The 22,409-nt window shown below is 38.9% G+C and overlaps 1 protein-coding gene and 1 long non-coding RNA gene across 2 annotated transcripts in view; one reads left to right on the top strand and one right to left on the bottom strand.

Moving 5' to 3' along the window:
- The window catches only part of MB21D2 (Mab-21 domain containing 2), a 164,381-nt gene that overhangs the window by 120,106 nt on the left and 21,866 nt on the right, over nt 1-22,409 (bottom strand). The window lies entirely within an intron of this gene.
- On the top strand, nt 2,782-6,985 carry LOC120936847. The gene is made up of 2 exons (XR_005748646.1): nt 2,782-3,361; nt 6,213-6,985. It is a non-coding gene; the product is annotated as an uncharacterized LOC120936847 (long non-coding RNA).

Here is a 22,409-nt window from a genome sequence, read left to right as displayed (position 1 = left end):
TACTCCCGCGGGGAGAAGTAGATTGAAAAAATGGACTACAAGGTACGTAAAGCATAAAAAAAAAAAAAAAAAAAAAGAGAAGAATTGCGGACAGTACTTCTTACGACTATAAGGGAGTTGGTCAGATATGCATGTTATTATTGTGAACCTCCGCTTTAAGTGACTTGCTCAGAAGGTGGAAGAGATGAGCTAGAGTTTGTGTAACAAATAATGATAGCATACTAGCTCATTATGAAGTACTTACCCGAGATCGAAGCCCCCGCAGCCATCCTCATTCGCCTCCTCCGTCGCCACCATGATACCCAGAGTGACTTCCGGTATCGCTGCTCCAGCGCAAGGACTGGCTAGAGTCGTGATGACGTCACTAACGGCATGTCCCATCCATTAACGGCACGCTCAGTGCGCCTGCGCCGTTGTCTACGGCACGCGAATGCGCCATAGACATCGGTGCAGTCTTTTCTGCAAATATCTCCTAAACCGTGTAGGTTTAGGAGATATTTGTTGCACCTACTGGTAAGCCTTAATCTAGGCTTACCTGTAGGTATAAGTGGTCTGTAAGGGTTTACAACCACTTTAAGTTAAAGGAAGGGGAGCAAGTGATATACTCCCTTACTCCTGGAAGTCCTAGGTATTTATTTTTTTTACCCATAGGGGCTGAACAGACATTAGGGGAGCAAAGTAACGCAAGTTCCTTTTAAATTATGTAGGCTTATCTAAAACAAAGGGACACATTTCTGTCATTTAGGGGGGGGCTGGACTGTAGCTAGTCAGAGAAGAACATGTCCCACATCACTGGAATAATAATTAAAAAAAAAAAAAAAAAAAACAGGCTTGGTTGTTAGCGGGAGTACGAAAATTATATAGTGCCTGTGATCACTAGAAGGAGGAATAGTGCCTCATTATTGGTATTGGTGGGAGGATTATTGCCCCATCATTGGTGTCAGTGGTGGGATTAGTGCTTCTTCACTGATGTCAATGGGAGGAATAGTGCCTCATTGTTGGTGTCAGTGGAAGGAATGGTGCCTGAACATTGGGGTCAGTGGGAGGAATAGTGCCCCACCGTTAGTGTCGGTGAAAACAATGGTGCCTCATGTTTGGGGCCAGTGGAAGGAATAGTGCCCCATCATTGATGTTAGTGGAAGGAATGGCGCCTCATTGTTGTCACTGGAAGAAATAGTGCCTGTAGCAAAGCAAGGAATGGTGGCCCAAGGGCTGGATAAAAACGCAAGCAAAAGGCCACATTCGGCCTGGGGGCCACAGTTTGGAGACCACTGATCTAAAACATGCAAATTAAACTGGGGTTACAATTCAGTCATATTTTTGCATTTTAGCACATGTATTCTTACACACATCTAGCATGGTTAAAATGTTGCAATTTTCTCATCTGATCCTCTTTTTGCAAAGAGCATTGGTATTTTTCTAATTAGGTAATGCAAGCCCTGGTTTTCCTACTTAATTTAGCACATTTCCATTTGACTTTGAAACTTCCATTAAAAAAAAAAAAAAAAAAAAAAAAAACACACACGCTCTTGTCTCAGTTTATAGAGATCGTGACACTTTAATCAGTCCATCTGGCATTCTGTCTTTTTTGGCTACAAAACAAACTGACAATTTGTGCTACAGCTATTAAAAAACAGAGGAAGATTTGCTAAAGGAACAATATGGAGCAATATAAAAGGGTACAGACACAAAAAAAAAAACACAGTATTGGCCACCATTAGAATAAAGAAAATAATTACTAATAAATGCAACAGGACATTAGAACTAGACATTACAGTAGGCCCATTTGTGAAATTAAGAAAATCAGTATACAGAACCCACAAGATCTAATCCGAGTTCAGTTCATACACTTAGATTAGGGACTTGCAAATTATGGTTGGTCACCATGGGTTAAAGGGGAGTTCCAGCCAATATTTATGTTTATTAAAAGTCAGCAGCTACAAAAAGTGTAGCTGCTGGCTTTTAATAAACAGACACTTACCTGTTCAAGCGACGCGACGCGCCGGCCGGGGCTCCGCTCCTCTCCCCCCTCCCCGGCGTCTTCATTGTCACTGTGGGCACCCGGCTGTTATAAAGATTTTCTTTAATCTAATATCTAATATTCATCTATTAACAATATTAACACATGAATGAATGGAGTTGGGTCTTTGAGAATAATGGACTTGGATATATTTAAAGTATTCCATATAGTGTCTGGATTTGGAAAAGTGAATTATATCATTTGTTATATATTTAAGTATATAGTTCATAAGCTTCTATGGTATAACTGGCATATGGTTGTCATTAGCCTAGCTGGCTTCATATAGACATCCTACCTTCCCCCATCATGGCAAATGAAGATATAAGGTTACATGTTGTAAGATGTAAACGTATTTTAGTTAGGAATATAATTCTTTCTGTAGACTACAGTATTTCTATGTATATATATATATATATATATATATATATATATATATATATATATATATATGTGTGTATGTATGTATATATATATATGTATATTTGATTTAGATGTTAAAGGACATTTGTCTTATATAGGTTAAAATGTAGCTACTTATTCACAGCTTACAGCCCTATCCTCAGGAATTTGAGAGTAATTGACCCTCTCTTTCTCTTCTAAGGAAGATTTGAATTTGGCGCGTTTTTTGTAGAACAAGTCAAAAATGAACCGTTACATGACGTATTTTTAGAAGGGTGGGGGTAGGTTATATTTGGGCTCTCTCTTCTCTTGAATGGCTCACACTCAAGCTCACACTTGGAAATGAGCTGACATGGTAGCTCACACTCAAGCTCACACACTTGGAAATGAGCTGACATGCTAGAACACGCTCACTGACACTTAGAAGAAGGCTGACATAGCCACACACACACAAAGATATATATTTGCAACTTTCATTTCAAGATTAAGAAACTTATTGATGCTATTTTTATATTCTACAATTGATGATATTCATGTGATATTTTACTATTTTATCATTAAATACATTTTGGAGTTTTTACACAAGAACGGAACGGATTTTCTTGGAATTTTTCTCATCAATATGAATATCGATTATTAATATAATAATACCGATATACTGACTTTATTTCAATGGCGAGCCTTAGCCAGAATCGATTTGCTTGAATATCGAACGTTTTTGAATTATTTCTCCTATCGCTTGTCGAGAGGGAAAACAAGCATTGATCATGCAGACAAGCTTCAAGGAGAAATAAAAACGAAAGAACTTTCAGCATCATCGAATGGATCTGGAAACATAGAATTATTTGGTGAAGAAGTTTACACACGTAAGAAAATCCTGTTTCTTGATGACGTAATTTCCCGTAAAGAGAGGGAAAGCGCGAAAGAAGTCGTCCTAAATTGGTAAGTAATGGATTTTATTAATGAATTATCTAGTGAGAGTAATTTAGAATTCAAAAATCTGTCAAAATTTGTTAAAGATGATGAATTATGGAGGTACATGTTCAATGAATGCTTACAATCTAATATTGAGATCCAAAAGTCAAAATTTACTTTTAAGAAATTCAGCAAACAGATTAGGAATTTGATGAAGCTTGTTAAAGTTTTTGATGCAATGATTTTAGCTCCTGAAAGGAATGATAATTGTGCAACAGGGAAGGACAATAGTCTATGTACTAAATGTTCAATTTTGACTGAACGAATAGATGATTTGCAAAGTGCAATTCAAATAAAAGATATTCAGTTGTTGGAATTACAGAATAATGTAATGTTTAAAGCAGAGTTAAGCTACAGTAATGATAGTGATGATTCTAAGAAAAAGTCTGTTGTGCCGGTAAAGCGGTCAATTGGAAAATATGACCAGGAACTTGAAGTTTTGTTTAAAACTAAAGTAATGAATAAAGATACAATATGTACAGAAAGTCTAGATAGACAGAGTTTAAACACACAAAGGAAAGATGGAGAAATCAGAGTTGCCACTTGTATGGCCACACCCAGATATGATGAGATTCACGTCACAGACAGAATTGAGCAGACAGGAAATGCTAATTGCTTTCAGAGTAAAGAAAGTGGATATGTACACAAAGAAAAAACATTGGAATTAGGAAAGGAGGAACATTTTGAGCAATTTGTTCATCCTTGTTCAAAGTCGATTGACTTGCCTTATGCCTCAGAAGTCAAGCAGATCAGTACATTGACTGTTAATGACAGTTCAATCAATAAGACAAACAATACTGACAATGAGATAAATGGATTACTTCCATTGACTAAATCAAGGAAAAAAGAAGTTTTAACTTCTCCAACATTAAATTATGTTGCTCCAATTTTAATAGATCAGTCTATTTACAGTAATGTTGGGAACATTTCTACAGCAGTCGCTGACATGTCTTCAGATTTTAAATGGCCTCATACAAAAGCCAATCTTGTATTGGAGAAATTGGTTCAAACACATAAAAGTCTTTGGAGTCAGACCAAAAATGACACAGGTGTGTTTAAAGATATTGAAATTGATATTGAAGGAAAAGATCCCAAACCTCAAAGTCAAAATAAGTTGCCACAAGAAGCAATAGGTCCAGTTTCTGACATTGTACAAGAATTTTTACAGCAAGGAATATTAAAGAAAACACGATCTGTGGTAAATAATTGCATTTGGCCTATCAAGAATGCTGATGATGAGTATATGTTATCAGTTGATGTAAGAGCATTGAATAAGTGCATTACAAATGACACACCTATTATTCCTGATTTAAATTTAATGTCACACATGGATGTCAAGGCTAAAATATTTTCTGTATTGGAAATAGCCAACAGTACGTTTTCAGTACCATTAACTAAAAGCTGTCAATATAAACTTGCATTCAGCTTTAATAAAGAAACCTATGCATTCACTAGATTAATTCCAGGATTGGACATTAGTGATGGCATAGTACATGAGAGTTTGCAGGAAGTATTATCTAAATTCTCTAGACCAGAATGTATTTTCCAGCATGTGGACAAGTTTTTGTTGACCACAGAAACTACAGAAGAGCACATTAATCTTTTGTCAGAGTTATTTTCGCTATTAGAAACAGCAGGGCTGAAACTGAATACTGAACTAGTTCAATTGATGAGAAGTCATGTAATATTCATGCACATGCAAATTAGTCATGGACATAGAAGATTATCACAGGAAAAAATCAGAAAAGTTTCTGCTTTTCCAGTTCCAACATCTTACAAGGCATTACATAAATTTTTGAACGAAATAAAGTGTTGCAAAGAGTTTTTACAGAAGTATGATGATAAAGTTAAACCATTATTTGATTTGTTGAGAGAAAAAGATGATGTGTTTGATAAATGGGGTCAACCCCAGACAGATGCCTTTAAAATGTTGAAATGGGATGTGCAGAATGCTCATTCATTGAGTACAATTGAAATTGGTCCATCTATGAGATTGTACACTGATTTATCAGAGAATTCGATTTCAGTTACTTTGTCACAATTAAAAAACAGTAATCAGAAAATAATCGGATATTTCTCCAGAGGTTTGACAAATATGGAAAAGACATTTGATGCACATAATAAGCAATTGTTAAGTCTTTATTTTGCAGTTAAAGTAACAGAAAAGATTGTGAGATCTAGTCAGATCATATTACCGACATCTGATCAATCATTAAAACTTCTCCTACAGAGAATTAATTCAGGAGAATTATATGACAGATATTGCCCATTTGTTAAAACGTTACAATCTAAATCTATACAGGTAGATTTAATAACAGAACATGTTCAGCAAAGTGTACAAAAGGATGTTTTTAGAACTGCTGAGAGAGGCTTTAAGCCAGTATTTGTTGATGATATCAAGATTCATTCAGCAGGTTATTCTATGTGCTACTCAAAAAATATCATTCAGCCAAAATTCTACAGAAAATGCTGAATTGGAAGATAAAAATTACAGTACAGCACGCATTACTCTGAAATTTTGTAGGGCAGAAGTGAATGGATATATTTCATTTCAGTCCTCTGGGTTGATTGAAAACATTTCTGTGTTTGTTAAAACAATGTTTTGAGTCATGACAAAAAAAGAGAAATTGTGTCTTGTAATATTTAAAATACACAGAAAATAGTATAAGAAGTATAGGCCTAGTTTAAGAAAAATAAAGTCAAGTAAGGCAATTATAAATGTTATAATCAAAATATGTTTTTCATGTCATGATGAAATATTAGGATATATAAAATGTATTTTTTCATTCAAAAAAATTGATGCTGCATTCTTTTACAGGATCTGACTTATGAGTCACCAAAAGAAGAGAAATGTCATATTTCTAAGATCTTCCAGATGCAAACAAGCCCTTTGAAACTTAAGAAAATAGTTCTGGGAGAAGATGACATATGAGATTCATTTGTCATAATTATTGTTGTCTTTTTATGTTCAATAAAGTTTTTCAACTTTACAGTACAGGAGTACAAGAGGAAGAAAAAGAAAGAAGAATCAATACCTCTAATGAGAGGGAAATTTCTAAAAACAATTGACTTTTTATTTTTGACGACTGATGATATAATTTTATCCATCAGATATATTGTAGTTTTTATATATGAACTTTTTATGTGACGAGATATGTTTTTCATATCAAGAAAAGATATTTGTTACACACCAATTTTTAAAACACATGTAGTGTACTTTCAGAGTTGAAAGGGTTAAACTTTTTTACAATGAAGTCTAGTTAGTAGGAACATCTTGTGTTAATTAAGATAGAGTACATGTTTCTTAAAGGTACATAAACAAGTTAGGATTAACTTTACCTTGTAATATGCATTTAGTTTTGAAGTCATCTCACACATATGAACAAATTGAAGTTAGGAACATATTTTATATTTACATTTTGACAAGGTTATTAGAAATATTGTATGGATTATAGTTAAATATACTGAACATAATTTGGAGGGAAAATATGAAACATATATTTCTGAAGTGACATTCATACTTCAAAGTATTGTACAACTATGTTACATTCATGAATTTAGGAATATTAAGGGGGTTGATTTTATGACAAATGGAAGAAGAAATTAATAAGGTATAAAAAAATATTTTATGGTACATGAAGCAAAAGTTTTTTTGAAATCACTTTTCCTTATGTGGAATTGAAATTGAGAATATATTCAAGTCAATTATCTTAAGATTTATATGAATGGATACATATGTGAAGCAAATGATTATGAATGAGATTAGATGGAAAATGAAAGATTGTTAATCAATCATTTTGAGAGGGAATTGTTATAAAGATTTTCTTTAATCTAATATCTAATATTCATCTATTAACAATATTAACACATGAATGAATGGAGTTGGGTCTTTGAGAATAATGGACTTGGATATATTTAAAGTATTCCATATAGTGTCTGGATTTGGAAAAGTGAATTATATCATTTGTTATATATTTAAGTATATAGTTCATAAGCTTCTATGGTATAACTGGCATATGGTTGTCATTAGCCTAGCTGGCTTCATATAGACATCCTACCTTCCCCCATCATGGCAAATGAAGATATAAGGTTACATGTTGTAAGATGTAAACGTATTTTAGTTAGGAATATAATTCTTTCTGTAGACTACAGTATTTCTATGTATATATATATATATATATATATATATATATATATATATATATATATATATATATATATATATATATATATATATATATATATATATGTGTGTATGTATGTATATATATATATGTATATTTGATTTAGATGTTAAAGGACATTTGTCTTATATAGGTTAAAATGTAGCTACTTATTCACAGCTTACAGCCCTATCCTCAGGAATTTGAGAGTAATTGACCCTCTCTTTCTCTTCTAAGGAAGATTTGAATTTGGCGCGTTTTTTGTAGAACAAGTCAAAAATGAACCGTTACATGACGTATTTTTAGAAGGGTGGGGGTAGGTTATATTTGGGCTCTCTCTTCTCTTGAATGGCTCACACTCAAGCTCACACTTGGAAATGAGCTGACATGGTAGCTCACACTCAAGCTCACACACTTGGAAATGAGCTGACATGCTAGAACACGCTCACTGACACTTAGAAGAAGGCTGACATAGCCACACACACACAAAGATATATATTTGCAACTTTCATTTCAAGATTAAGAAACTTATTGATGCTATTTTTATATTCTACAATTGATGATATTCATGTGATATTTTACTATTTTATCATTAAATACATTTTGGAGTTTTTACACAAGAACGGAACGGATTTTCTTGGAATTTTTCTCATCAATATGAATATCGATTATTAATATAATAATACCGATATACTGACTTTATTTCACCGGCCATGACAGCTTTCGGCTTCACGGCCGGGCACCCACTGCGCATGCGTGCGGCCCGGCGCTGCTTGATTGGACAGGCGATCGCCTAGGACCTGTCACGTGTCCTAGGCGATCGCCTACAGGGAGGGGCTGCCAAAAGGCGATTAAGCTTCATCGCCTTTGCAGCCCCTCGGCGGAAGGAGGAAGTGGGACAGGAAGTCCCCTTCTCCTGAAGCCCCCACTCCCCCCCCAAAAAAATTACATGCCAAATGTGGCATGTAAGGGGGTGAGGAGTGGGATAAGCGGAAGTTCAATTTTTGGGTGGAACTCCGCTTTAATATACACGACTATCAAATAAGCTGTTATGGGACTTCGAAATCAACTATATTTAGATACAGCATCCACATGCCTTAGAGCAGGCATGTCCAAAGTCCGGCCCGCTTTCCGGTTTTGAACAGCCCGCCTAGTCGTTTGGACATGTATATCTTTTGTAGCCGCCGACGATCTCCCAGCACCGAGACCACAAAGATGTATATGCCTTGGAGGACAGGGAGGAGGCGAGACGAGCGCCGTACACACACAGGAGAATTTCCAGTTTACGGTCGGCCTCTGTAATAGGAAGTCCCGTCTCCGGCGCTGCCATTGGACGACTGTTCTGTCCATCAAAGGAGGCGGGACTTTCTATTAAACAGGAGATTCTTCTGTAGATAATCTTTGGCACTTGTTGGTGCATTCCTGGCAATGGTGAGTGCATTCCTGGCAACGGTGCGTGCATTCCTGGCAACGGTGCGTGCATTCCTGGCAACGGTGGGTGCTGCATTCATGGCAATAGTGGATCTGCAGATGGGCACCGACCCTTATTTTACTTCACAGTTCTTTATTAAAAAAAAAAAATCCTGAAACTTCGCTCTTAAAGTGAAGGTGCGCGTTATACGCCAATAAATATGGAATATCCAAATAACACGCACAAGCTCATCTCTTTACTCACACAGCCACAATGGCAAGAGAATTCTTGTTTGGCAGTGTATTAGTGCGCGAACGAACACACTTAGACCAAATTTTTATGGTTCAAAGAATGTCAGGCAAAATGGTCCGCCCTCACGCATGTTCACTTCATCAAATCTGGCCCTCTTTGAAAAAAAGTTTGGACACCCCTGCCTTAGAGTAAGAAATCACAAATCACACCTTATGGGTTTTTCTATTCTCAGTACAACTATATGTTACCTGGCTCTTGAAAGTGACTGCTGGCTCCTAGATTTTTACCAAGAGGCTCCTGAATGCTACATTCATTTATCTGCCTCTGCCTTAGGGTGCAATAAAATGTACTGTAGACTAGGGGAGACATTTTATTTTATGATTATAATGCCACGCCAGATAGATTAAGAGGGATTTGCAATGCATCATGGGAACAATTCATTCATGCAAAGAAATAAAACTGCTACTCGCGAAATAGCAGTAATTTGCTGTCAGTTTTATACACTTAAGGAAATGTAATCCTCCTCACTGTAATACTCGGTTTAATCTTCTCTAAGCCATTACTGTATGGAGAAGTCCTCACAGCTTCAGCTGGACATGACCCATTTTCTTTGGTCTGCACACCTACTTCGCTGAGTGAACTGCAATCCTATAATACTGGGGAAGCTTTACTAAACAAAAGTCTGATTTCTAAAGTAGAAAGAAAATTGGATTTCAACTTGGTGAAGCTGCCTATGTGATCATCGGCTACAACAATGTATAATACGAGTCAAGCACGCATGGGAAGAGTCAGCTGGTACCGGATCACTAGGATATTCCCTCATTGACCTTTATTAGGTCTCTTTCCAATTATGGGATTACCTGTTGCTAGCTAGATGATGTCATCTTCGATGCAAAAGATACCAAAATAATTTCAGGTTCTATTTAGAACTCAAGGCACCTTTGGATATCCTATTAGATCATCATTGTTCACAAGAGATCTGCCTCTAAGCCAATTAAATAAATAGGGGTGCACCGAATGGAAATTTAAGTACCGATACAGAAAATGACATATAAATACACTAGACCGAAAACCGAAACTGATACCAAAAATGACTGTTTTAAAAAAATGATTTTTTTTTATATATTTTAAATAAAATGAAGACATTTTTATATAACACATTGCTAATAGTATTGCAAAATTTCCATGCGGTGCACCTCTAGCAAATATGGTGCAAGAGATGGTCAGAGACTGCAGACATGGTGCAAGAGATGGTCAGAGACTGCAGACATGGTGCAAGAGATGGTCAGAGACTGCAGACATGGTGCAAGAGATGGTCAGAGACTGCAGACATGGTGCAAGAGATGGTCAGAGACTGCAGACATGGTGCAAGAGATGGTCAGAGACTGCAGACATGGTGCAAGAGATGGTCAGAGACTGCAGACATGGTGCAAGAGATGGTCAGAGACTGCAGACATGGTGCAAGAGATGGTCAGAGACTGCAGACATGGTGCAAGAGATGGTCAGAGACTGCAGACATGGTGCAAGAGATGGTCAGACTGCAGACATGGTGCAAGAGATGGTCAGAGACTGCAGACATGGTGCAAGAGATGGTCAGAGACTGCAGACATGGTGCAAGAGATGGTCAGAGACTGCAGACATGGTGCAGGAGATGGTCAGAGACTGCAGACATGGTGCAGGAGATGGTCAGAGACTGCAGACATGGAGCAGGAGATCAATGCAGCCTGCCTATGCCTCACCAATGCCAATCATTTGTAGCCTGTTTGTGCCCAGCAGCTTTACCAGTGCCCATCTTTTGCAGCCTGCCTGTGCCTCACCAGTGCCAGCATGAGGAAAAGCGCCCCATGGTTGGTGCCAGCAGGAGGAATAGCGCCCCATGGTTGGTGTTTGGAAACCACTGATCTAGTAGATGGTACTTTTAAGGGCACTGTTGTAACTTTATCAATCCCGATATTACAGTTTATTAAAGCACAGCAATTTAGATGTGGTTTCCTATGGCAAGCAGTTGACCTGTTTTACATTGACTTCACTCTGTACAGGGTATAGAAGTAATGGTGTTCCACAGTGTGATAAACATGATCTTCTCACCAATTTTACTACAAGGCTTACTACACTAGAAGTACACCTGGATTAGTAGAATCAGGATCTTTGGGAGGTTCCCAAAGCAGTCCAACTAAGGGGTGTGAACATTTAGTAAAGACAGAGAAAAGACGTCTATCATTCTGGTAGTACAGTAAAGGGCAAATAAACTGACAAGAGACATGGAGGACTTCTGCCATGAAGAAAGATATACTAAACTGAATTTAGTCTCACCTGAGAAGAGGTGTTTAAAAAGGGGGGTATGATCAGCATATATAAAACACAAAAACAGTCCATATAGTGGACTTGGTGCAAAAGTTATTCACTTTAAAGTCATTGCAAAGGAAATGGGGGCACTCTTTGCATCTGGAGGAAAAGAGGTTTAACCTTCGCATATGGAAAGGCTTCTTCACAGTTTGAGCTGTAAAAATGTGGACTAGCATCCCTCAGAAGCTAGTTCTAGCCGACTCAGTAGACTGTTAAAAAATTGATACATTGTGTGCATTTAGGAATGCAACAGGATAACATCATTTTATGAAAAAACACAAGACTGTTGATCCAGGGAGTATCGGATTGCCTTCATCAGATCAGTAAGAATTTGTTTTTACCCCATTGGAACAAATGGGACCATGCTTTATAAGGTTTTTTGCTGTCCTCTGGATCAACTATGGGTATAGGGTTCTGCATATAAATCTTTTCATTTTATTTAAAAAAAATAATGTTATACTAGTGGAACTCCATGGACCTTTTTCAGCCTAACTATATGCAACTATGAAGGAATAATACCGCTCTAAAAGCTACTGATCCCTCGGATTGCTTCCACCCTACCGAGACCGACAGGTGCTGGCTCTGCACAGGTGCATAGGATTAGAAAAAATCCTGGACTGCCGCACTCTGTAAAACAACGTCTTTATTGGATAAAATCAAATCAAAACAAAATCCAAAATAGTGTAGTCAAAATGAAAACGTGGACTTCTTCGATTTTGACTACACTATTTTGGATTATGTTTTGATTTGATTTTATCCAATAAAGACGTCGTTTAACAGAGTGCGGCAGTCCAGAATTTTTTTTAATCCCATATATGCAATGATGCAAAGAAGACCTTGGTATACCCGACACTCCACTGTTGGCCGTAATACTGTCGGAAATTATGATAGGAAGAGATCACCAGAGGAGTTCTCCACATGCATTAGAAGCTAGAGGGGGGGGGGGGCATGGTCTCATTCTACTACACTCCACCTATATCATCACTTTTAGGCACAGTTGGCTTACAATAGCTGCTTGGGAGCCCTAGAGTAGTTATTTGGCCTATGCTAGCTCATAAATAAATATCATAATCTGCGTTTGTTCTATTGTCTGTTGAAATCTATGTAACAAAACAAAATAATGTTATTTTATATCAGCACTATTTTGTAGTAAAGAAATGACACTTCCATCCCGTGAGAGGTGTACAGAATCATTCTCAAGCTCTGCTGGCATTCCCAGCAGACTCAGCGGCATGAAACCATTCACAGATACATACAGTATCATTACATGCAGCCTGATGCTATTTATGGATGTCTTGTGCTCGAATACATTGCTATGAGACTTGTCGTTAAGGTTCTCCAGGATGACGATATACATTTTGATGCCAGGATGAAGTTCTCCCAGGACCTGCAAGCTTTTCATGCCCTTTAATGAAACAAAGATACAGCAAAATAGATGGATAGGCCAATACATTGTTACATTTGGACAAAGCAAAATAAAAGTTAATATTTAGATATGTACACCAACCTTTCTCCATCTTTACCCCAGAGGAACATTCACAGGGTGTTCAGTTTACCTGCACAAAAGGCCTTGTTCCGTGCAGCCACTTGCACAGCCTGTTAAAAATCGATGAAAAGGTAGGCGGCTGCACAATTTAAGCGCATCCCAGGTGTAGATCCATCATGCATGGCTGTACTGCTGATGTGACAGAAATGGTATCAGACCCTGGCCAACTTCAACACGTGACAAATGGCTAGTCAAACTCACACCGCTCTGTCACCGATACGCGACAATGACACCCTCAACCTACACAAAGATTTTTCAGTACACAGGACCACAATCCAAGTTCCAGCAGACAGAGCGATCGTCGCTGGGTTTGACCAACTATGCAGTTCATTTTTTAACAGTAACAATGATGACTTTTAATAAAAAGATCTGTAATATTCACTGTCACCACAGACAGGAATATCCAGAGATTTAGCAGAATTAGCACTCAAAAGAGACAGTGATCCTTTCAGTTCTGCATTAGAGACAATATTAAACACTTTTCAAAATGTTATAATAGAAAAGGTAAAATGGTGCACATAAAATAATTTACAGAAAAGAGGCATTACAAAAAAAAAGAGACCATAATGCAACAGAAAATAAAAATATTTGAAGAATGAAAATACTTAAAGTGGAACTTCGCCCAAAATGGGGAAGCTTCGCTTGTCTGCCTCCTCACCTGCTTTAAATGTTGTTTTGGGGGGAGCGGGTACCAGGTTTTGACAGGTACCCGCTCCCATTTCTGGTCAGATTGCTGTGGCAATCCGAGCAGAAGTTCAGCCCCCATCCTACCCTGTAGCCTTATAGAACACCTCATAGGTCCCAGAAAGCTGTGGGACCATTTACAAAGCACAATATGGCTCACGCATGTGCAGAGGCCGTTAAGCCACATGTAATCAAAGCTGCCATCCCAATGTAAACATGTCGGTGCCTGGACCCAGACGGCTGAAGAGGTGGCTTAGGTGAAGACCGTGCTGTATCCATGGTAAAAGAGAGCTCCAGACTACCAATACAGTCTCCCTTTCTGGTCCCTGAGGAAGGCGTTGACAGAAACGTTCTGATCAATGCGAAGGTTTGAATAGTGGCCTATAGGATGGCACAATTTTACGCTCATTCGGCTGCTCCTTCTTCGGATATAGTTTTCTTAATGTATTAATATTTCAAGTATACCCCATGTCACAAACTAGTAACTCACATTTTTGTGCAGTACGTGATGGCCAATTTAGAGATAGTCAGTATATCACTTAGGCCTCTTTCACACTGGGAGCAGGATGTGAGGTGGCGGTATAGCGGAAGCGGTGTGGTATTAACCTCCGCTAGCAGCCGAAAAAGGGTTAATACCGCCCGCAATGCGCCTCTGTAGAGGCGTATTACCGCGGTGTCCCATTGTTTTCAATAGGAAGGAGCAGTGAAGGAGCGGTATACACACTGCTCCTCTCACCGGCCGCTCCAAAGATGCTGCTTGCAGGAGATTTTTTTTTCTCTCCCGCCAGCGCATCGCCTCAGTGTGAAAGCCCCCGGGCTTTCACATTGAAAATGCTGGGGCAGGAGTTTTTCAGGTGCTATTTATGTGCTATTTTTAGCGCTAAACCGCCTGGAAAACTCCTCAGTGTGAAAGGGGCCTTAGGCAGGCAGGTCACTCAGGAGGCTGAAGACATCTAGTCCGCCTTCTGTATACGATAGCCTAGTCATGTGTGATCTTGCGCCGTTCAGCATTTTCTTCCACATTCAAATATATAAAATCGACAGTACTGTAGATTGGTCATGTCTGATCCTATGAATTATGAGTAGATTTTAAAATTGTGAATTGGAGAAAGGGTATCTTTCAGGTCAAGAAGGAAAGCTGTCAGAACAGATTAGGCCTAATTGGCTTTTACAATATCAGAATTAGCCCTGTTTTTGTTTTTTTTTACAGGCCATGTACTCCTAATGGGTTTAGTTACCCCAAGGTCCAGAGTGTGACAGAACTGAAATGTTTTTATCACTTTACGATGGGCTAACTCCAACTACCGTTGTTCAATTTGATGAAGAAAAAAAAAAAATACCTTCCCCCTCCCCTGAGATCTAGGCGTTTACAGATGAGATCTCCATGGAAGGCACTGGAGACATGGCCTTCCCAAGGGGGCATCCGAGAGGCCAGGGCTACATCACCAGTGCCTTAGGATTTCATCAAGTGCGATTAAAGAAAGTGTGAGTAACCAAAGGAATCTTTTAGTTGACAAATTATGTTTTGAGCTACATGCACCAGGGGAAAGGTCCTTATCGACAGTCCCCAGCCAGCTGAGACCAGCCTGGATACATTTGGGCTCTGGCACTTAAAAAGGAGCAGCCACTCTACCATATGCTGAAGAAACTAGGCTTTGAGGAAATGGCAACATTTATGAAAACAACACTTGTTCATAGTGCTTTAAAAAAAAAAATTATATTATTTTTTTTATATATATATATATATATATATATATATAATCTTAAAACATGCAACACAAAATAACTGGAAAAAAAACTGGAAATCTCAATGAATTTTTATGGTTCACAAAATATTTAGTTAATTCCGTAAACCTATCCTGAATGTAATACAAAGCGTGTAGTGTTACAGTACGCTGAAATCACCAAGCATAAGGGTAAAGCATGTTGGAGAGATGAAAGCAACGATAAAGTGGAAGAAGCAGCAGATGTTCCAATCCCTTTGTTAAAAACAATGGTGATAATAAAAACAAATAATTTCGTATATGACAGACAAGAGATCTGCCAATATTTGCTGACATTGTGCACCGCTAGAACACACCACAATCTTCAAATCAAATGGCTGCAGCGAAGTAGAGCAGTGAAGGGTGTGCTAACTTTTGTATGGAGCAAAGGGAATGATTGCTAATCAATTTCAATCAGGATTTTCAAGATACGCGATAATGAATGCTTCAAATCATCAAAAGGATTTGTTTTAACCTCTTCATGACCCAGCTGTCACAAATAATGTTTTCATTTTTCTCATTGCTTGAATTTAATGGTCAGCATATAGTTCCGCTATGGCCAAGCCCTACGGCACAATGCCAGGAATGATTTTTTATTTTTTTTGCAAACATATATTTGTCCAGCTTGGCTTGATGCAAGTATTTATATCTGATATCTGGACCGTTGGGTATGCTGAATAGAACTGTAGTAGTCCGCACTACATACAGTGATAGCGGAGGTCTTTTGGGTGCTGGTCAAATTAGAATGTCCACCATTCAATTTTTTTTTTAAAATAAATACAAGTAGCCAGATTCCCGTTTCGCGTCGTATCTTTATGCCGGCGTAGCGCATGCCATTTGCACTACGCCGACGTAACATAGTGAGGCAAGTACTGTATTCACAAAGCACTTGCTCCCTAAGTTACGTTGGTGTAGCGCAAATGGCCCGGCGTAACCCCCCGCCTAATTCAAAGTAGGCATGTAGTGGGCGGGCTTCATTTAAATTAACCGTGACCCCATGTAAATGAGGGCCGTTAGCACAACGCATGCTCAGAATCATGTCGCAAATACGCATTGCTTTCACGTACGCTTACGCAAACAACGTAAAATACGACGGCCGATTGGCTATCCTCTACTCGCGTCTGTCAAATGCGAGTGAGGAAAAGCAGATACATGGCTTTTTCTGTTTACACTGTGATCAGCCGTGATGGGACACGACTGATCACGTGTTAAAGAGCCTCAGTCAAAGGCTCTTTACCAAGATCATTGTATCGGTGTGTCAGACTGACACACCGCACCACCGATCACCACGCTGTGTGCTGGTAGTTATCCTGAAAGAAGTCATATGACATCCAGTCAGGATAACTGAACCACCACCCGGCCGTCATTTTGCTATAGGGGGATTGGTCAAAAGGTAAAAACCACACTTTTTTGCCTTTATAATGCCACTTAAATAGGTTCCTGCCTAATTTGGCCCTAGTATGTGTATGTATGAAAGTGAGTTGAGCCCCGTACATACGGGCAGAACGTCAGGAGACATTTGCCGGGTTCAAGAAAAGAAGACATCCGACATTCTGCCCATGTGTATGTCGGTCTGTCCGTCAGAAGCTGGCTTGTGTCGGATGTGCATGCTGGAAAACCAGCAGCCAATCGATGTTCTCAGCCAATAGCAGAGAGCGCTGATCAGAGTGTTCTGTCAGAACAAAGCAGCTCAGCGAGGGAGATTGCTGGACTAACCTTGCAAGGTCAGTACAGCGTCTCCAACTGGAGCTGACAATTTTTTTTAGCGTGTAGTGTAGTCTGTATTGTTTAAGGCTCCATTCACATCTATGCGACAAAACGCCTGACGAGGGGAGAATTCCCATTGCTGTCTATGGAGATGGTTCACATCTCATAGATGCCGAACGCCTGTCGCCTGAAAAAAAGTCCCGGACCCTTTTTTTCAGGCGACATTGGCGTTCGCCCATTGACAGCAATGGGAAGAATCTAAAAAAAAAAAAAAAAAAAAAAAAAAAAAGATACACACTTGCGGCAAAATACGCCGCGTACGCCGCTATCGCATAGATGTGAATGGAGCCTAACTGTAGGGACCTTAGACTGTAAGCTCGTTGAGGGTAGGGACTGCTGTAAATGTACAATATATATATGTAAAGTGCTCTGTAAATTGACGGCACCATATAAGTACCTGTAACAAATAAAATAAATAACTTGCATATATACACATAAACTGCTACATAATCGAAGATTAAGACTTTCAAAACTTGTTCCAAGCATTTATTGTATGCAGATTTTTTCCCTCAGATACTCTACAAACATACAAGAGAGTAATTTCACAAGGTGCAGTGAACACGAATACCACATGCATATGAGCTACCACCCACGGGAGGCCTGAGCCGAGCGGATTAATTATATACAGTAGATGGACTGTGTGTGTTAGCATAGTACATTTGTGCTTTGTGTCGTACAGCCCAATATTCTCACATACCAGGTGCCAGGAAATTTTGGGACGTGACAGTAACCAGTGCCAACTGCGTCTTTTCCCAAAACTGTGCATATCAGCTCTAAAACTGGCTAACCCGGACAGCTCAATAAACTGCTACACTAAGCAAGATCCTGCTATATCAATTAATACAATCATTGTTTGATTATCTGGTAAGAAAATACAGGGAGAGAAACCTGATAGCATCTGAGGAAAATACACTTACTGGAAGGCGACAATATCCAGTGATGCAAGATATTAGTTATAATTAGGACTCCATAGTTAAAGAAAATAAATTGAATATAGATGTACATTTTCAGAGGAGACAAATTTCTGCCACAGCTAGTTTGATTCCCCATCCACAATGCAAGAAATAAAATAGCGCAATTACATTTGCAATTTAAGCAGGCTGCCTTTGTACATGAATAAAACATGCAGTTGTATAACTGTGTTAAGTACTTCATGTAAGAGATAGAATTTATGTCACAATTGTATAGGAGACAAACAGAGCACTGGCAAAATAGGTCTTCCTTATGTTAGTGATTAAAGCCGATGTCTATGCACTGCTTTACACAATGTTCACATGATCTTAAAGAGGAATACATAACAAGTAAAAAAAGTCAAACCATTCAGAATCCTACATTTAAAAAAAATACATTTTAACCACTTGCTTACTGGGCACATAAACCCCCTTCGTGCCCAGGCGAAATTTCAGCTTCCGGCACTGCGTCGCTTTAACTGACATTTGCGCAGCCGTGCGACGTGGCTCCCAAACAAAATTGACGTCCTTTTTTCCCCACAAATAGAGCTTTATTTTGGTGGTATTTGATCACCTCTGCGGTTTTTATTTTTTGCGCTATAAACAAAAATAGAGCGACAATTTAAAAAAAATATTTATATTTTTTACTTGTTGCTATAATAAATATCCCAATTAAAAAAAAAAAAAAAAAAAAAAAAATAATGTTCTCAGTTAAGGCCGATACGTATTTTGACGTATTTTTGTAAAAAAAAAAAAAAAAATCGCAATAAGCGACTGCTTTGCGCAAAAGTTATAGCGCCTATAGCTGCAATATTGTGCATTTTATGTCTGTCTGAAGTTCAATATGAGAAGGGGGAGAAATGTGGTTAACCTGGAATTCCACTTTAGGGGCTCATTTACACTTGCTTTGGCTTCAAAACACATTAAAGCGCCTACCGCGTCAACATGCTTTGATGATGTGTTTTGGTGCTTCGATGAAGCTTTGGTGAAGCATCGGTGATGCTTCTGTGATGCTCCTTTGAAGCTTGGCAGATGCCCCATGTGTGTGTGGCTCTCTCATTCCTTCTCCAAAACAAAGTGAAGCTAAAGCTGAATTAAAGCCTTAAAAGCCACAGGTGCTTCAAGTGAACTTTGTCATAGACTTCTATGGGGGCTTTGAAGATGCTTTGAAGCACAACTAAAGCGACATGGGGTACAAGCAAGGTGTAAACAGGACTGTAAGCTAACCATTTTATTTAGTCACAGGGGCCTTGACTGGCATTCAGAGAGCTTTAAAGTGGTTGTAAACCCACTTTTTGGGCTTCTACCTATAGGTAAGCCTAGAATAAGACAATTATTAATAGTCCAAGTGAAAATCAGGTTTGGAGCGTGACACCCCAATGTGAATCAGAAGAGTGAAGTCTGGCTCCAATATAGAAAATACGACTTGCTGACCCTTACCACAAAGAAAGATCCTAGCGGACCTAGTCAAGCTGAAATCACTGGGTATGCTGAAGTAGACCTTGTCTGTATATACAGTCCCTCCAGGGGTCACCAATCGATCAATGAAGCAACCAGAAAAGAAAAAAACTCATATAGTGTAAATCCGTGTATGATGAACACATAAGTGCATCCCCCAGTGACTGGCAACAGACAGTGTGAACATGAAAAAACCACCACCAGTACACCCACTGACCCTTACCAGAGCCTATGATCCATCAGGATCAGTCAGAGCATAGGGGATATACACAGTAGGCAGCAGTGGAACGTCTCAGCCAATGGTGGAACGGGAGATGCGGCAGGTCCGATATGTGAGAGGAGGAAAGAAAACTCACATAGCGTAATATCGTAAAAATATTTAATAGAAAAAGGGTAGTAACACTTACAATTGGATAAAAAATAACAGCAGAGTATGAGAAAAGCCGGCCGGCGTGTCAGAACGGATCCTCAGATTGCGGTGACGTCAGCACGTCGCCTCCCAACGTTTCGTCTGCTCTAGACGTGGTCACGGGAATGAGGAGACGTTCTGCGTCACCGCATATAAACGTAGAGTGGGCGGAGAATCAACTAGACAACAGTCTCTGAAGGTCGCCCGTCCGCCATCTTGCTTGAGGGCAAAAGTCAGGGAAAACCAATGTAGTTACAGCATATGGTCCCAAACTATTACAGAAAAATATCCAACAACGGAAACCTAAGATAATATCTTATCGAAGGAACCGTGGAGAGGACAATACTATACAAAGCTCAAAAACATAACTAATGGACAAAAAAAGGAGGAACATCTAAAAAAGGTTAATATATATCCTCTGAGACTGGTGTCTACTTGGCTGGCCCAATAACAACATCACATTCAAGTACAATCCAGGGATATATAAAATTAGAAAGAATACATTAACAGTCAGATTATTGACAAAAAGACAGATATTTTATGTCTGTCTGAAGTTCAATATGAGAAGGGGGAGAAATGTGGTTAACCTGGAATTCCACTTTAGGGGCTCATTTACACTTGCTTTGGCTTCAAAACACATTAAAGCGCCTACCGCGTCAACATGCTTTGATGATGTGTTTTGGTGCTTCGATGAAGCTTTGGTGAAGCATCGGTGATGCTTCTGTGATGCTCCTTTGAAGCTTGGCAGATGCCCCATGTGTGTGTGGCTCTCTCATTCCTTCTCCAAAACAAAGTGAAGCTAAAGCTGAATTAAAGCCTTAAAAGCCACAGGTGCTTCAAGTGAACTTTGTCATAGACTTCTATGGGGGCTTTGAAGCACAACTAAAGCGACTGGGGACATCGCTGGATTCTTTTGCAGGTAAGTGGCACATAATGGGCTAGTATGCGATGCATACTAGCCCATTGTGCTTTTCATTTGCAGGCTTTGCTGTGAGCAAAAGAGGAAGTAAAACCCATCAGGGTTTACTTCCTCTTTAAAAAGCCTGTCAGAAGGCTTGTTTTGAAGCAAGTGTAAACTAGCCCTAAGGGTCTGCAATACATTTTCACATTATTTTTTTGCAGGACAAGTGCTCTCATTTTTTGAGCATTGCTCTTGTGTTCCAGTGTGATTTGCCCAATACTTCAGAAGTTTATTTCCCCTTTTAAATGTCCCCATTCACAAAAAATTGCAGATTATATTTTATTTTAGATACTATTTTCTGAGAGTCAAGACTGAAAAATCCTACATAGTTCTCTTTGTTTATGAGTGGACTGTGGAAGTTATGTTTTCCATAATTAGCCTTGTCTGCACTGTGCAGGTAGATCTCATTATGATTTATATATTGGATTTGAACACTGGCCATCCTAAGGCTAGGTTCGTGCGGGTTGGAAATGCTAAGGAAATGCTGCATCCCTGACCCGCAAACAAAATGTGCTGCTCTTTAGCAAGAAGGATGAGGGTGCCATTACTCTCAATGGCACCCCTATGCATCAGCAGACATGGTACAGTTTTCTGCATACCAAAAAAAAGGGGGGGGGTGATCTGGGGAGTTCTGTGTGTTTCTGCAGGTAGGGCAGCACATTGAAATAAATAGGCTGCCTACACACAGAACACAGTTCTCACATGCGTTAACCAAGCCTAGATTTAGAATCTTAACAAAGTCATAGATGGTGCACTTTTCTTGTTTTATGGCAGACTGGGATTTTGGTTACTGAGCTGCTTGTTCAGTTCAGAACAATTCAGGCTGCCTAAAGAACTGACGTCAGTACAGTGTGTTTAATAACATGGCTACAAACTGAGTTATGAACAGTTATGTCTGAACATCTATGTAGAGTTAGCAGTACATTACTGTGTGTGAGCTGCTCGCTGTAATACAAAGAGTTTTAACGTTAGAAAACAATATTTTTTTGTCCCATTTTTATAAAATGGTATCCTATAAACATCTTTATCTGAACTCATCTCTAGACAATAAACGATTAAAGACCAACTACTCCATCCCACAGATAACCTTTTATCTTGATATTAGAGAGAAACCTCCGATCTAAATGGAAAGGGAGCGAGATAAGGACAGCACTGATTGCTAGGAGAAAAACACAATGATTGTTAGTGGCTGTAGCCGATGGCAAAATTTGCATGCCCAAAATCAAAAATGCTAGATGTACCTATGTCAATAAATGTATAGACTTGGGTACATTCAGCTTGCCATAGATGGCTCGAATATCGTGC

The sequence above is a fragment of the Rana temporaria genome, chromosome 4 (genome assembly GCF_905171775.1).
Source record: "Rana temporaria chromosome 4, aRanTem1.1, whole genome shotgun sequence".
In the NCBI taxonomy this organism is placed as follows: domain Eukaryota; kingdom Metazoa; phylum Chordata; class Amphibia; order Anura; family Ranidae; genus Rana; species Rana temporaria.
The sequence above is the reverse complement of the archived record's forward strand: the minus strand, read 5'-3'. Positions and strand labels throughout refer to the sequence as shown.